The 13,422-nt window shown below is 49.0% G+C and overlaps 1 protein-coding gene across 8 annotated transcripts in view; it reads left to right on the top strand.

Moving 5' to 3' along the window:
- Positions 1–12,737: 12,737 nt before the first annotated feature.
- Positions 12,738–13,422, top strand: part of GAPVD1 (GTPase activating protein and VPS9 domains 1) — a 73,138-nt gene continuing 72,453 nt past the window's right edge. For 5 of the 8 annotated variants that reach the window (XM_040963671.1, XM_040963669.1, XM_040963670.1 and 2 more), the window contains exon 1: positions 12,739–12,986. The gene's annotated coding sequence lies outside the window, so the exon portion shown is untranslated. Of the gene's footprint in view, positions 12,987–13,422 lie in introns of all 8 variants that reach the window. The other 3 variants (XM_040963673.1, XM_040963674.1, XM_040963675.1) reach the window with 2 other exon arrangements.

Here is a 13,422-nt window from a genome sequence, read left to right as displayed (position 1 = left end):
CCGCCGCCGTGCGGGCTTATATACCCTCCCCCCAGCCCCGTCGTGGAGGACGCTGATTGGCCGGGACGCTGCTCGTGGAGGCCGCTGATTGGGCCAGACCACCAAGCTGGCCACCGCCGATTCGAAGCGGCCTCCTCCGCAACTCACGTCACCCGTACGCCTCCTGGGCGGACTTCTGGGCTGCCGCTTGTTCCTGAAAGTCACCAATGAGAGAGCCACATCCGTCCTGCGCGCTGCCCTGATTGGTTCAGAAGCTGCCTGTCTATCTTGCGAGGGCTCAGTGCCTCAGGCGGTTTCCGCCGGTTGCGGCTGCAGGTCCCGCCTCCACGCTGGGGCGCCGAGGGGCAGGATCCCGGTCCGGCGTCCCGCGTCCCTCGGTGCTGTAGCGCCTAGGTCTCTGCTCGCCTTACACGCTCTGTCCTTGATCCCGAAGGCGGCAGCGCAGGCCTGTCCTCCCGGGGTCTGTCCTGAGCATCCATGCGTCATCACTTCAGAACACCTTTCTCTCCTCTCCGAGGCCAAAACCAGCGCTGGGATGTCCGCGCCTCGAGATCCTGTGTGGCTGGCGACTCCTGGCCTGATCCGGGCCGGTCGGCTTCTCTGGGCTGTGTCTTTTCCCTAGCTTACCGCTCCGCCCGTCTCCGCCCCTGTCCATGTCTTCCCTTTGGAGTTCAGGTGGTCCCGGACCTGCCTCATGCCCGAGAGAGCTGACTTTCTCCCGCCAGGGAACGAGCGTGTCACAGAAACAAAAGTCTTGGTAATGCTTTGCTTGGGCGAAACAGCAAAAACAATAATTAATAGAGGCCACCATTCGTTTCAGGCTTACTATGGTCTAAAGCATTGTTCTTGCAGCTTTTTTGTGTGTCATTATTAGACAATGAGGAGGCATTAAAAACATAGACCAAAAGAGATGAACTAGATACTGCATCGGGGATGGTGAGTGATGGAGTTAGGGTTGATAGGAGGACTGACAAAACTCATGGAGTTTACCCAATGCCCCTAACAACTTTAAGGCAAAACAAATTCATTCATTCATACAGTGTCATGACTCAACAGGCTAATCCTCCACTAGCAAGCACCAGGATCCACAATGGGCACAGGTTCCAGTCCCGGCTGCTTCATTTCCATCCAGCACCCTGCTTATGGCATGGGAAAGCAGTCCAGGACGACCCAAAACCTTGGGAGCTGCACCCACATGTCTGCACCCTGGCTCCTGGCTTCAGATTGGACCAGCTGCAGCCAATGCATTTGGGGAATGAATCAGGAATGGAAATTCTCTGTCTTTCCAATAAATGATTTGTTTTTTGTTTTTTAAATCAACAACTGCTTTTGGAGTCCTTGCTATGAACGAGCCCAAGCCCCAATTAAAAAAAACAGAAGTGATGCTCTCTCAGTGGCAGATGATCCATGCTTTTCTCACTGAACATGGAAATACTGTATCCAAATAGCCCAGGAGACAATTTGCAGTTCTCCAGTAGCTTGAGCCCATGAGTCAGCTCTCAAGAATCTTCCCGTCTCCTGGAATGCCCCTCTGAGGTGGTGCAGGTGACTCAGAGCCGGCTCGGTCCTTACTACAAAGCTTGCATCATGCACGGGGCTTGTCACCCAGCAGCAATCGGAGACTTCATGGGATTGCATCAGAACAGCGTCCGAGGAGACTTTGATCTGCAGCCACTGATGGCTTCCATGCAGCACTGTCTGTTTCCACTGGAGAGCAAAGCTCTCCATCAGCCTCGCCCTGACTGGCAGAGTAACTCCTCCAAGTCTTCCTTTTTCTAGCTCTGGCTAACTTACAAGGAGAACTAAGTATACTGATATAGTGTCTTTCTAAAACTAAGAAGTTAGGGCCCAGCAATGTGGCACCCTGGGTTAACCTGCCAGCGTCCCATATCTGAACATGCCGATTAGAGTCGTGACTGCACTGCTTCTGATGCAGCTCCTTGTCTGAAGACACAGGGAAAGCAGTGGAGAGCAGCCCAGGGGCTTGGCCCACTGCGGCTCCCCTAGGCACCTGGGTAGTTTTCCTGGCTCTTGGCTTCAGCCTGGGTCTTGTGCCCATTTGGGAAGTGAATCAGCAGATGGAAGTGTTCAGCTTCTCTCGCGCTCTCCCTCCTCTTCCACCCACCACAGTTACTCTGCATTTCAAGCAAATAATCTTTAAAACAGTTTTACGTAGACCAATGCTATGTATATTTTGTACTCCAAAGTGACATTGTTTATGCATAATAGCAAAGTACATGGACAAAACTCACTTGGGGGGGCCCGGCGCAATAGCATAATGGTTAAGGTCCTCGCCTTGAATGCGCCAATTCTAATCCCAGCAGCCCCACTTCACATCCAGCTCCATGTCTGTAGTAATGAGCTCAACGACAGCCCAAAGCCATGGGTTCCTGCACCTCTGTGTGGGAGACCCGGAGGAAGCTCCTGGCTCCTGGCTTAGGATTGGCTCAGCTCCAACCATTGTGGAGAAGCGACTGAACCATCAGACAGAAGATCTTCCTCTCTGTCTCTCCTACCCTCTGCATCTCTGACTTTCTGATAAAAATAAATTGAACCTTAAAAAAACACTGACTTGGGAAACATTACATGTTAACATTACATGTTAACCTGCTTGTGGCCTGGGAAGTCAGTCAAAGAGGCCCAAATGCGTGGGACCCTGCACCCGTGTGGAAAACCTGGAAGAAGCTCCTGGCTTCTGGCTTCAGATCAGCTCAGTGCTGGCCATTGCAGCCACTTAAGATGTGAACCAGGGAACACAGGGAACAGAAGATCTTTCTGTCTGACTCAACTTTTCTTTGTAACTCTACCTTTCCAATAAAAATAAATGAACCTTTGTACCTCTTCTTCTTCCTTTTTTTTTTTTTTTTTAAGAGATACACGATTTAGAAACGCAGAGTTACAGAATGATAGAGAGAGATACATCATTGATCCACTGGCTCACTCCCCAAGCAGCTTCAACGGCTGCAGCTGTGCCAATCCAAATCCAGGAGCCAGGAACTTCTGCGTCTCCCACCTGTGTGCAGAGGCCGGGGGATCTGGGCCAGTATCTCTCTCGTTCTCAGGCACATTAGTGTAGGGAGATGGATTGGAAACAAAGCAGCCAGAACTATTTTTTTTAAAGGTTTATTTTGTTTTTATTACAAAGTCAGATATATACAGAGAGGAAGAGAGACAGAGAGGAAGATCTTCCGTCTGATGGCTCACTCCCCAAGGGACTGAAATGGCCAGTGCTACGCTGATCCAAAGCCAGGAGCCAGGAGCTCTTCTGGGTCTCCCACACGGGTGCAGGGTCCCAAAGCTTTGGGCTGTCCTCGACTGCCTTCCCAAGCCACAAGCAGGGAGCTGGATGGGAAGCAGGGCTGCCGGAATCAGAACCGGTGACCATATGGGATCCTGGTGTGTGCAATGCAAGGACTTTAACCACTACGCTATCATGCCCAGCCCCATCATTGCTTTCTGATGATATACACTTTTGGAAATCTAGTGAATTCATTCTAGCCTTTCATTCTGGTTTTAATTTCTCTAACTACTAATAAGAAAATACATTTTAAAACTATTTTTGTTAGTCATTTGGATTTCATTTGTGAAATTACCCATTTCTCTATGGAATATTTTTATTTTGTGACTTATTTTCTAGCCTTAGTAATTTTCAGTTATATATATATGTATATTTTAAGATTTATAAATTTGTGGGCTCTGCACGGTAGCCTAGCGGCTCAAGTACTTGCCTTGCACGTGCCAGTATCCCCCATGGGTGTCGATTCTAATCCTGGCAATGGCACTTCCCAGGCCTGCGTGTGGCCTGAGGAGGCAGTTGAGGATGGCCCAAAGCCTTGAGACCGTGCGCCCGTATGGGAGACTGGAAAGAAGTTCTGGGCTCTAGCTTCGGATCAGCTCAGCTCCAGTTGTTGTGGTCACTTGGGGCATTAATTAAGAGATGGAGGATTTTCCTTTCTGTCTTTTTCTCTAAATATCTGCCTTTCCAATAAAAATAAATAAATCTTAAAAGAATTATATATATATAAAGATGTACTTATCTATTTGAACGACTGAGCAAAGGAGAGGGAGCGACAGAGATCTCCCCTGCACTGGTTCACTCCCCAATTTTGCAGGGTCACACTGAAGCCAGGAGCCTTCACTCCCTTTTCTGGTCCCCACAGGGCTGTCAGAGAACTGGGCACTTTGAGCTTGAACTGCAGCTTCCTGGTGTGCTGGGGCCTAGAGCCAGAGCTGAGCTGCTCTGCAGGGTTTCTGCAAATCCTTTGCAGTTCCTTGGTTTTCCAAAGGTGACCTATTATGTTAAATAGACACACGCCCGCCATCTGAACAGCTACCAACCCAACTACTAGAGTAGCTTCCTTGGGGCAGAACTCCATGGCAAAAGGAGCTTTTGTTCGGACTTATTTGCATTTTGTTATAAGAATTGATTCTTATTTGTTATAAGAATGAATAAGAATGGATTCCTGAACTCACTTGTTTGATTGAAAAGAATTTCAGAAAAACAATGTGGTGAACTAAAATATGGCTTACCTTATCAACTACACAGAATGCTTTAAACATTTGGTTTTGCTGTTTAAACCAGGGCATATTACAATTTAGACGTTTTTGGGCCCGACACTGTGGCCTAGCAGCTAAAGTCCTCACTTTGAACACACTGGGATCCCAAATGGGCTGGCATATGGGCTGCCGGTTCTAATCCTGGCAGCTCCACTTCCCATCCCTCCCTGCTTGTGGCCTGGGAAAGCAGTGAAAAACGGCCAATGCTTTGGGATCCTGCACCCAGGTGGGAGACCTGGAGGATGTTCCTTTCTCCTGGCTCCTGGCTTCTGGTCGGCACACCACCGGCCATTGCGCTCACTTGGGGAGTGAGTCATCGGATGGAAGATCTTCCTCTCTGCCTCTCTTCCTTTCTGTATATCTGACTTTGTAATGAAAATAAAATAAATCTTTTAAAACAATTTAGACATTTTTTATTTAGGAAGGGGCCACAGGATGCTATTTTTTTAAGTCTTTATTTTATTATTATTATTTTTTTAAAGGCAGATATATACAGAGAGGAAGATCTTCCGTCCAATGATTCACTCCCCAAATGACCCAACGGCCGGTGCTGAGCCCATCCAAAGCCAGGAACCCGGAACCAGAAACTTCCTGCAGGTCTCCACACAGGTGCAGGGTCCCAAGGCTTTGGGCCATCCGGGCCACAAGCAGGGAGCTGGATGGGAACTTGAGCTACCGGAATTAGAACTGGCTCCCATATGGGATCCTGGTGCATTTAAGGCTAGGACTTTAGCTGCTAGGCTATTGTGCGGGCCCTATTTTTAAAAAATATTTATTTATTTTTATTGAAAAGTCAGATACACAGAGAGTAGGAAAGGCAGAGAGGAAGAGCTTCGTCCGATGGTTCACTCCCCAAGTGACCACAACGGCTGGAGCTGAGCCAATCTGAAGCCAGTAATCAGGAGTTTTCTGGGTCTCCCATGTGAGTTCGGGGTCCCAATTATCTGCGCTGTCCTAGACTGCTTCCCAGGCCATGAGCAGGGAGCTGGATGAGAAGCAAAGCTGTCTAGATTAGAACCGCGCCCGAATGGGATCCCAGCATGTGCAAGGCAACGACTTTAACCACTAAGTTATCGTGCTGTGCCCTCTATTTTTATTTTTTAAAATTTATTTATTTTTCCCGAGAGACTTCTGTGTTTCCTTTTTGTCATGCATGTGTTGGCTATTCAGTGGTGTTACTTTTTTTCAGGGTGATATACTTTGTTGTCGATGTTGTTGGTATTGTTGTTGATGTGGTTGTTATGAATTGATGTCAATCTGAAACAGTAATATTATTTCAACCCCAAACAACCTGTATCTCATGCAATAAGATATTGTGAAGTAATCAAGGAATCAATAATCAATATGAGTAGACTGCTTCTGATCTACATCAAAGAATTGTAAAATTGTAAGGCTCTAAACAAGATGGAAGAATCCACCATGGGGGGGGAGCGGGTTTTGGGGAGGGGAGGGGGGAATCCCAGTGCCTGTAAAACTGTGTCTCATGATGCAATGTAATAAAATAATAATAATAAAAAAAATTATTTATTTTTTAATGCAAAGTCAGATTTAGAGAGAAGGAGAGGCAGACAATAAAGATCCTCCTTCCTCCGATGGACTCCCCAGTGGCCGCAATGACCGGAGGTTAGCCAAAGGGAAGCCAGAAGCTTCTTCTGGGTCTGCATGCTAGGACAGGATTCCAAAGCTTTGGGCCCTTTTCTGCTGTTCTCCTTGGCCGTAAGAAGGGAGCAGGATGGGAAGTGGAGCAGCTGTGGGACAAGAACCAGTGCCGATATGGGATCGCAGTGCTTGAAAGGTGAAGATTTAGCCAATAAAACTATTGTGCCAGGTCCTGCTCTGAAATTCTGAGACAGAACAGTTTAATGGAAGGTATAGGAGTCTGTAGCACAGACCTCTAATCGTGGTAGAGTATGACTTTTGTGATTATGAATATGTAACTTGATATGCCTGTTGTGTCAAAAAATGTTAGAAGGTGAAGTAGAAAGAAAAGGGCTTCGGGGCCCGACCTGGTAGCCTAGTGGCTAAAGTCCTTGCCTTGCACACCTAGGGATCCCATATGGGTGTCGTTTCTAATTCTAGTGGCCTTGCTTCCCTTCCAGTTCCCTGCTGTGGCCTGAGTAGGTAGTGGAGGACTGCCCAAAGCCTTAGGACCCTGGGCCCATGGAAACCTGTAAGAAGTTCCTGGCTCTTGGCTTTGAATCGGTACAGCTCTTGCCATCGCAGCAGCTTGGGGAGTGAATCAATTGATGGAAGGTCTTCATGTCTCTCCTTCTCTCTCTAATCTGACTTTGCAATTAAAAAAAAAAAAAAAAAAAAAAAAAAGAACTTATCTAGGATCCCACCCAGAGCTAGCTCCTTAGCATAAGCTTATAAAAAAAAAAAAAGTAAGGTCTGGTTCCAGGCTCCTTCCCCGGACTGGCTCAGCACCAGCCTCTTGCGGCCACTTGGGGATTGAATCAAAGGACCAATTGCCTTTCCTCTCTGTCTCTCCTCCTCTCTGTATATCTGACTTTCCAATAAAAATATATAAATAAATAAACCTTAAAAAAAAAAAAGCAAAAGTGTTTCAGAAATGGCTTCTAGTCTTCATCCCATTCACTTAAAAAGTTAAGATGGGCAGTTGCCCAGGACGGCAGCTTGCATTACATGGTTTTAGGGCAGCTGGTATGTGGCTTTTAACGTACACTGCAAAAAGCAGCTTCGCATGGTTGAATTTTTGTTTGTGGTTTTGCTTTTTGTGTGTTTGATGATTTGAGACCCCGCATATTAGTTGACTGGTCTGAAACGAACCCCTGTAGGGGCTGGGTTTTCTTTAGCCTGGTTGGAGGGCTGCTCCTCAGTAGCCTTAAGCAATACTTGACAGAGAACTTGGCTCAGATTGGGCTTATTAAAATCAACACATCCGAATTTAAAAGAAGCACCATTAAATGCTTAGCCTTTACAGGTGGTGGAAACAAAAATTAATATTTTAAAACTTTAAATATCCACTATTGCCTTGGAAATCTGGGCTGGCTCCTCAGACAGGGAGGATCCCAGGAGAAAAGTTGGATCACCCAACTGTCTCATCGTGTCACCATCAGCATCAAAAGCAATGTCTTCTTCGAGGTTGTCAGGCTCCAATCAGATGACTGATACCTTGTTTGGCAGACTCCACAAACTGTGGGACCCAGCACCACCTCATTCCCCACCAGAAGCCAGGGAGCACCTTGGCCTCAGCACAGCCCGGTCAGCACAAGGAAGAGATTTAGAACCAGCTAAAAATGGAAGCTTGGATGTTGTGGCTGACAGGGTTACCTGCGGTTGGACAGAGCCTCCCTCCCTCTCTCCTCCAAGGCCAAGGGCATTTTATTCAAGGCCATCTGCTCTGTCACTGCTCAGTGCCCCAACCCAGCCCCTCCTCAGCTTCTGGTCTTCACTCAAGTTCATGTAGGACCAATGTTCTTAGAAAGAGATCTAAAAAAATTATCCATCAAAAGTATCATTTTGTAAACAAAACTGCCGTTTTCTATTCTTCATATGAACTCTTTCTATTGTGTTGGTCTAACAAGGCACTATTTTAAAATGTTTTCTTAAAAATTTTTTTCTCCCATAGCACTTAAAAGATTTTGTAAAGACTTTGATATAAAGATTTTGTAATAAAATGGCCTAAGGGCTCTTTCTTCCCCCAGCATTACTATTTTTTTAAAAAAGATTTATTAATTTTTTTTTAATTGGAAAGGCAGATAGATATACAGAGAGGAGAAGAGACAGAAAGGTCTCCATTCGATGGTTCACTCCCCAAGCGGCTGCAACGACTGGAGCTGAGCCAACCCAAAGCGGGAGCTCTTCTGGATCTCCTGGCACCCATATGGGATCCCAGGGGTGGCAAGGCGAGGAAGGCGAGAATTTAGCCACTAGCTAAAGTCCTCTCCTTGAACGTGCCGGGATCGCACATGGGTGCTGGTTCTAGTCCCGACAGCTCCACTCCCCATCTAGCTCCCTGCTTGTGGCCTGGGAAAGCAGTCGAGAACAACCCAAAGCCTTGGGACCCTGCACCTGCGTGGGAGACCTGGAGGAGGTTCCTGGTTCCTGGCTTCAGATCGGCTCAGCTCTGGCCACTGTGGTCACTTGGGGAATGAATCATCAGACGGAAGATCTTCCTCTCTGTGCCTCCTGCTCTCTGTATATCTGACTTTGTGATAAAAAAATAAAATACATCTTTTTTAAAAAGAGAATGGCAGATTTACAGAGAGAGGAGAGACAGAGAATGTTGTTGTACCTGCTATGTCACTGCCCAAAGGGCAACAATGACTGGGACTGGACCAGGCCTAAGCCAGGAGCCAAGACATTTTTCTGGGTCCCCCATTTGGGGTAGGAAACCAAGTATTTGGACCATCCTATGCTGCTTTCTCAGGCACATTAGCAGGAAAGGAACTGGAGTAGTTGGCACCCATGCGTGATGCCAGTGCTAGAGTGGAGGCTTCACCTACTACCTCCCAGCGCTGGCTCCTAAGATGCTTCTTAGGACACTCACGACCCGTGCACAATGGCTGAGTCAAGGTCCAGCCCTGGTCCTCCTTCTAGCTCCCTGCTAGTGCACACTCTGGAAGGCAGATGGTGCCTGCAGCAGCTGGGGCTTTGCCATCATGACATGGATTGAGATCCTGGCACTCAGTTTTGCCTTGGCTCACCCCCAGCTGTCACACGCATTAGGGGAATGAACCAAAGGATGAAAGCCATGTCTCTGTTTCAAATAAATAAAATAAATACAAAGATAATAATAAAACAATAAAAAGTTACATTTTATACACTATGCTAGTGAGACTGTTGAGTTCCCTGTCTTCAGGCAATAGGATTTATTGACTTGAATAGATCTTCACCTCTTGAATTTACTTTCCTCTGTGTGAAATTTGGTGAGACTGGTAGCCACTTCATGCTCTGTAAGCATCACTGTTGGGCTCCAGATTTGTCATAACAGGCTTGTATTCCATAAGCAGAAAGACTGAAAACAGCCTGTCCTTCAAAGTTGTGCATTTGAATTTTTTTTAAAGATTCGTTTGAATGGCAGAATTATAGGAGAGATGGAGAAAAATGTGTTTCACGTGCCAGTTCACTCGCCAAGTGGTCCTGACAGTCACGAGTTGGCCAGGCTGAAACCATGAGTCAGGAACTCCACCCAGGCCTTCCACCTGCAGGCGCCTGCACCATCTTCTGTTACTTTCTGAGAGGCACTAGCAGGAAGCTGGATCGGAAGTGAAGCAGCCAGGACTTGAACTAGTGATAACACGGGATTCCAGTGCTGGTTCCACAGCATCGACCCCTCAAAATTCTTCATTTGCAGGTAATGCAATTGGGCTTAGAACAATCAATTGACAATTCCACTTCTCTCTCTTCAAAGATTTACTTACTGAATTTATTTAATTTTTTTGAATATGTAATTATTATGTGAAAGGCGGAGTTTCAGAGAGGAGAGACAGAGAGATCATCCAACTGCTGGTTTACTTCACAAATGGCTGCAACTGCCAGAGCTGGGCCCGTTGCAAGCTGGAAGCCAGGAGCTTGTTTCAGGTTTTCCATGGGGGTGCAAGGACCTAAATGCTTGAGCCGTCCTTTGTGGTGTCTCAGCGCATAAGCAGGCAGCTAGGTTGGAAATGGAACAGCCAGTACACAAACTGACGCCTCTGTGGGATGTTGGCACCAAAGGTGGAGATTTAGCCTACTATGCCATGGCATTAGCCTCTATCTAATTATTTAGACTATAATATTCACTCATTTTTAAAAAAGATGTATTTAGTTGTATAGGAAAGTCAGATTTACATAGAGAAGGAGAGACAGAGAGAAAGATCCCCCATCCACTGGTTCACTCCTGATATGTGATCTTGGCACATGCAAGGTGAAGACTTTAGCCACTAGGCTACTGTGCCAGGTCCCCCTATCTATTTATTTAAAAACAGAATAACAGAGAGAGAGAGAGAGAGAGAGAAAAGATAAGAGTGCACTTGCCATCCACAGGTTCATTCTCTTTTTATTTTTCTTCTTCTTTTTAATATATTTTTGACAATCTTTACATAGTTAACTAGGGTAAAAAGGTTCAAGAGCTACAGGAAAGTGGATAAGAGTATTATTTCCATATTGTTTCCTTCACGTATCTGAGGTAAAGGGGGATATTGAGAGAGAAGCCCCACCCCACAGGTTCATTCTCAAATGGCCAAATGGGCCAGGCCAAACCTAGAAGCCCAGAACTTCACATCTAGGTCTCTTGTGTGGTTGCATGGGCACAAGCCCTTGGGCCATCTTCTGCTGCCTTCCCAGGTGAGTTAGCAGGGAGCTGGATCAGAAGTGGAGAAGCCAGGGCTTGAACCGGTATGCATATGGGACACCGGCATTGCAGGGGGTGGCTTAACCCAGTGTGCATCCTCCAATTCTTTCTTAACTTAGCAAAAATAATATTCTCTCACGGTCCTGACTTGTGACTCCTGCAGCTTTCCCACCCCCTTTCCTGCCCTACGTTGCAGACCGTTTAGAGCATGCCATGTTTCAGAACACACTGTCAATGTGTCCACTTTTCTCAGGCTAGGTCCTTCCTCAGCGAGCCGCAAAGGGCCTCTCCTGTGTTGAAACCCAGCCAGCTGACATCTCCCCGGGGTCACCTCCTCCCTGAGGTCACGGCCTCAAGGTCATGAAGCCTCCTTCTCTGGCTCTCTTACAGTGCTTTGTGCCCTGGCTTGTTCCGGCTCCTCAGCTCTGGAAGTTTCTTTCCGCCCTAGTCGGTAACATTTATTGCACTTCTGGGCTGGTGGCCATGAAGCACAGCTGATAAATAATTGTTAACTGCACTGAATTCTTGAAACAGTTGGGCGGCAGCATGGCGGCAGTAACACCTGACCAGCTACCGGAAAATGCGATTGGGGTAATAAAATGAAGCAACACATAGAAAGCAAATTCTGGCCTTTTTTTTTTTTTTTTTTTAAAATCTTTTCTTATTTAAAGACTCATTTATTTTTGTTGGAAAGTTAAATATACAGAGAGGAAAATCGTTTGTCTGTTGATTCACTCCCCAAGTGGCTGCAACGCCAGGTGCTGTGCCAATCAGAAGCCAGGAGCCACGAACCTCTTCTGAGTCTCCCACTCAGGTGCAGGGTCCCAAGGCTTTAGGCTGCCCTCGACTGCTTTCCCAGGCCACAGGCAGGGAGCTGGATGGGAAGCAGGGCTCCTGGGATTAGAACTGGCAGCCCATATGTCAAGTTCAAGAGAGGACATTAGCTGCTAGGCTACCGTGCCCCATCTAGTCATTTCTAAAAGGGCCCTACCAAGGAGGGTGAGATGGTGGAAAGCTTCTGATGAGAGCCAATAGCAGGGGAAAATAATTACTACTACTTTTGTAAAATAAAAAACAAATCCAGGGAGAGTGGTATGGTGGCTCCACTAACAGAACTGGCATCGCTTTTGCATGCTGACTCATGTCCCGGCTGCTCCACTTCCCTTCCAGCTCCCTGCCAATGCCCCGAGAAAGAAGTGTAGGATGACCCAACTCCTTGGGATCTTGTACTATATGGGAGACCCTGAGGAAGCCTCTGGCTCTTAGCTTCAGATCGACTCAGCTCTGGCCATTGGGCTCACTTAGAGAGAGAGAAGCAGCAGATGGAAGATCTTTCACGCTCTGTCTCTCCTCTCTGTAAACCTCCCTTTCAAAGAAAAAAAAAGAAAGAAAGAAAAAACATTGTTGCCTGGAAGCATCCTGCCATAGGAGGGCACAGTCACCGTGAGGACTTGCTAAGCTTTAGAGCTTGTCCAACAGACTGCCGCCTGGACTCAGGACTTTAACGTGAGTTTAGAGAAACTTGAATCACCCAAGCAGCAAACCCGGCCGGCCGGCTGTGCCAGGGCGGGAGCTGGCCTTGAGACTGTCTACAACTGCTCAGGGCTGTCTCAAAAGGCTGTCTCCAGTCACCTGACTGGTCCCGAGCAAGCCATACTGGCTCCCATGGAGACGCCCGGCGGGGTTCCGACAGTGACAGGCGGCCTCCACCCAGACGCGCGGGCACTGCACAGAAAGGGCGGGGAGCCTGGTGAGAGGAGCCAGTGTCACGGGCCGGCAGCCCGGCAGCAGCTCCGGAAGGCGGAGGGTCACTTCACACACACACACACCGCCCCGACGCGGAAGCCAGGGCCCACGCCTGGCCAGCACGCTAGCGGAAGGCCGTTGGCGAGCCCTCACACGGCCGCCCCACGGCCGCCAGCAGCGCGGGCGCCGGACCTCCGATCCCAGGGGCCCCCGCGGCGCCGCGCACGCGCGCTGGCGTGGCAGCAGCGCCGCCGCAGGACGCAGGAGAGGCCGACCCGCGAGTGGCGGCGGCGGCGGCGGCGTTTCGCGGCCGGACTGACGGCTCCGCGGCCGAGCGCTTGTCGGGCGGACACCTCGGGCCTCACTGCTCGGCAGGCGCCCCTGGGTGAGTCCCTGTCCCGGGTTAACCCGCGGGACGCGCGGCGCTCCCTGCCCATCGGGGCAGGCTCCGCTCCGGCCTAGGGCCGCAGCCGAGCGCCTGACGGGGCTGGCCGCCCGCGGCCCCTGCTGACCCCGAGGGGCAAAGGAAGGGGCTTCTGCAGACCCTTCCGTCCCGTATCGGGCGACGAGAGTGTCCCGGAGGTGGAAGGGGACACTCGGAGGCGAGGACCGGAGGAGAGCGCAGGGGGGACCCGGGGCCGCCCGGGCGGGTGGACGGGCGGGAGGGAGGGACGCGTGGGGGATGGGATGGGCAGGGGCCGAGGACCGCGCGCGGGCAGGCTTGGGGGCGCCGGAGCCATCCCCCCAGAAGCTGGGGAGGCGAGTCCCGGCGGCCAGAAGGAGCTGGACCGCGGCCTCGTGAATCTTGACGAGCTGGAGCC

Source organism: Ochotona curzoniae, unplaced genomic scaffold, assembly GCF_017591425.1.
Source record: "Ochotona curzoniae isolate NIBS_2020 unplaced genomic scaffold, NIBS_Ocur_1.0 scaffold_3208, whole genome shotgun sequence".
Lineage (NCBI taxonomy): Eukaryota > Metazoa > Chordata > Mammalia > Lagomorpha > Ochotonidae > Ochotona > Ochotona curzoniae.
This window is presented reverse-complemented; position numbering and strand designations above follow the sequence as displayed.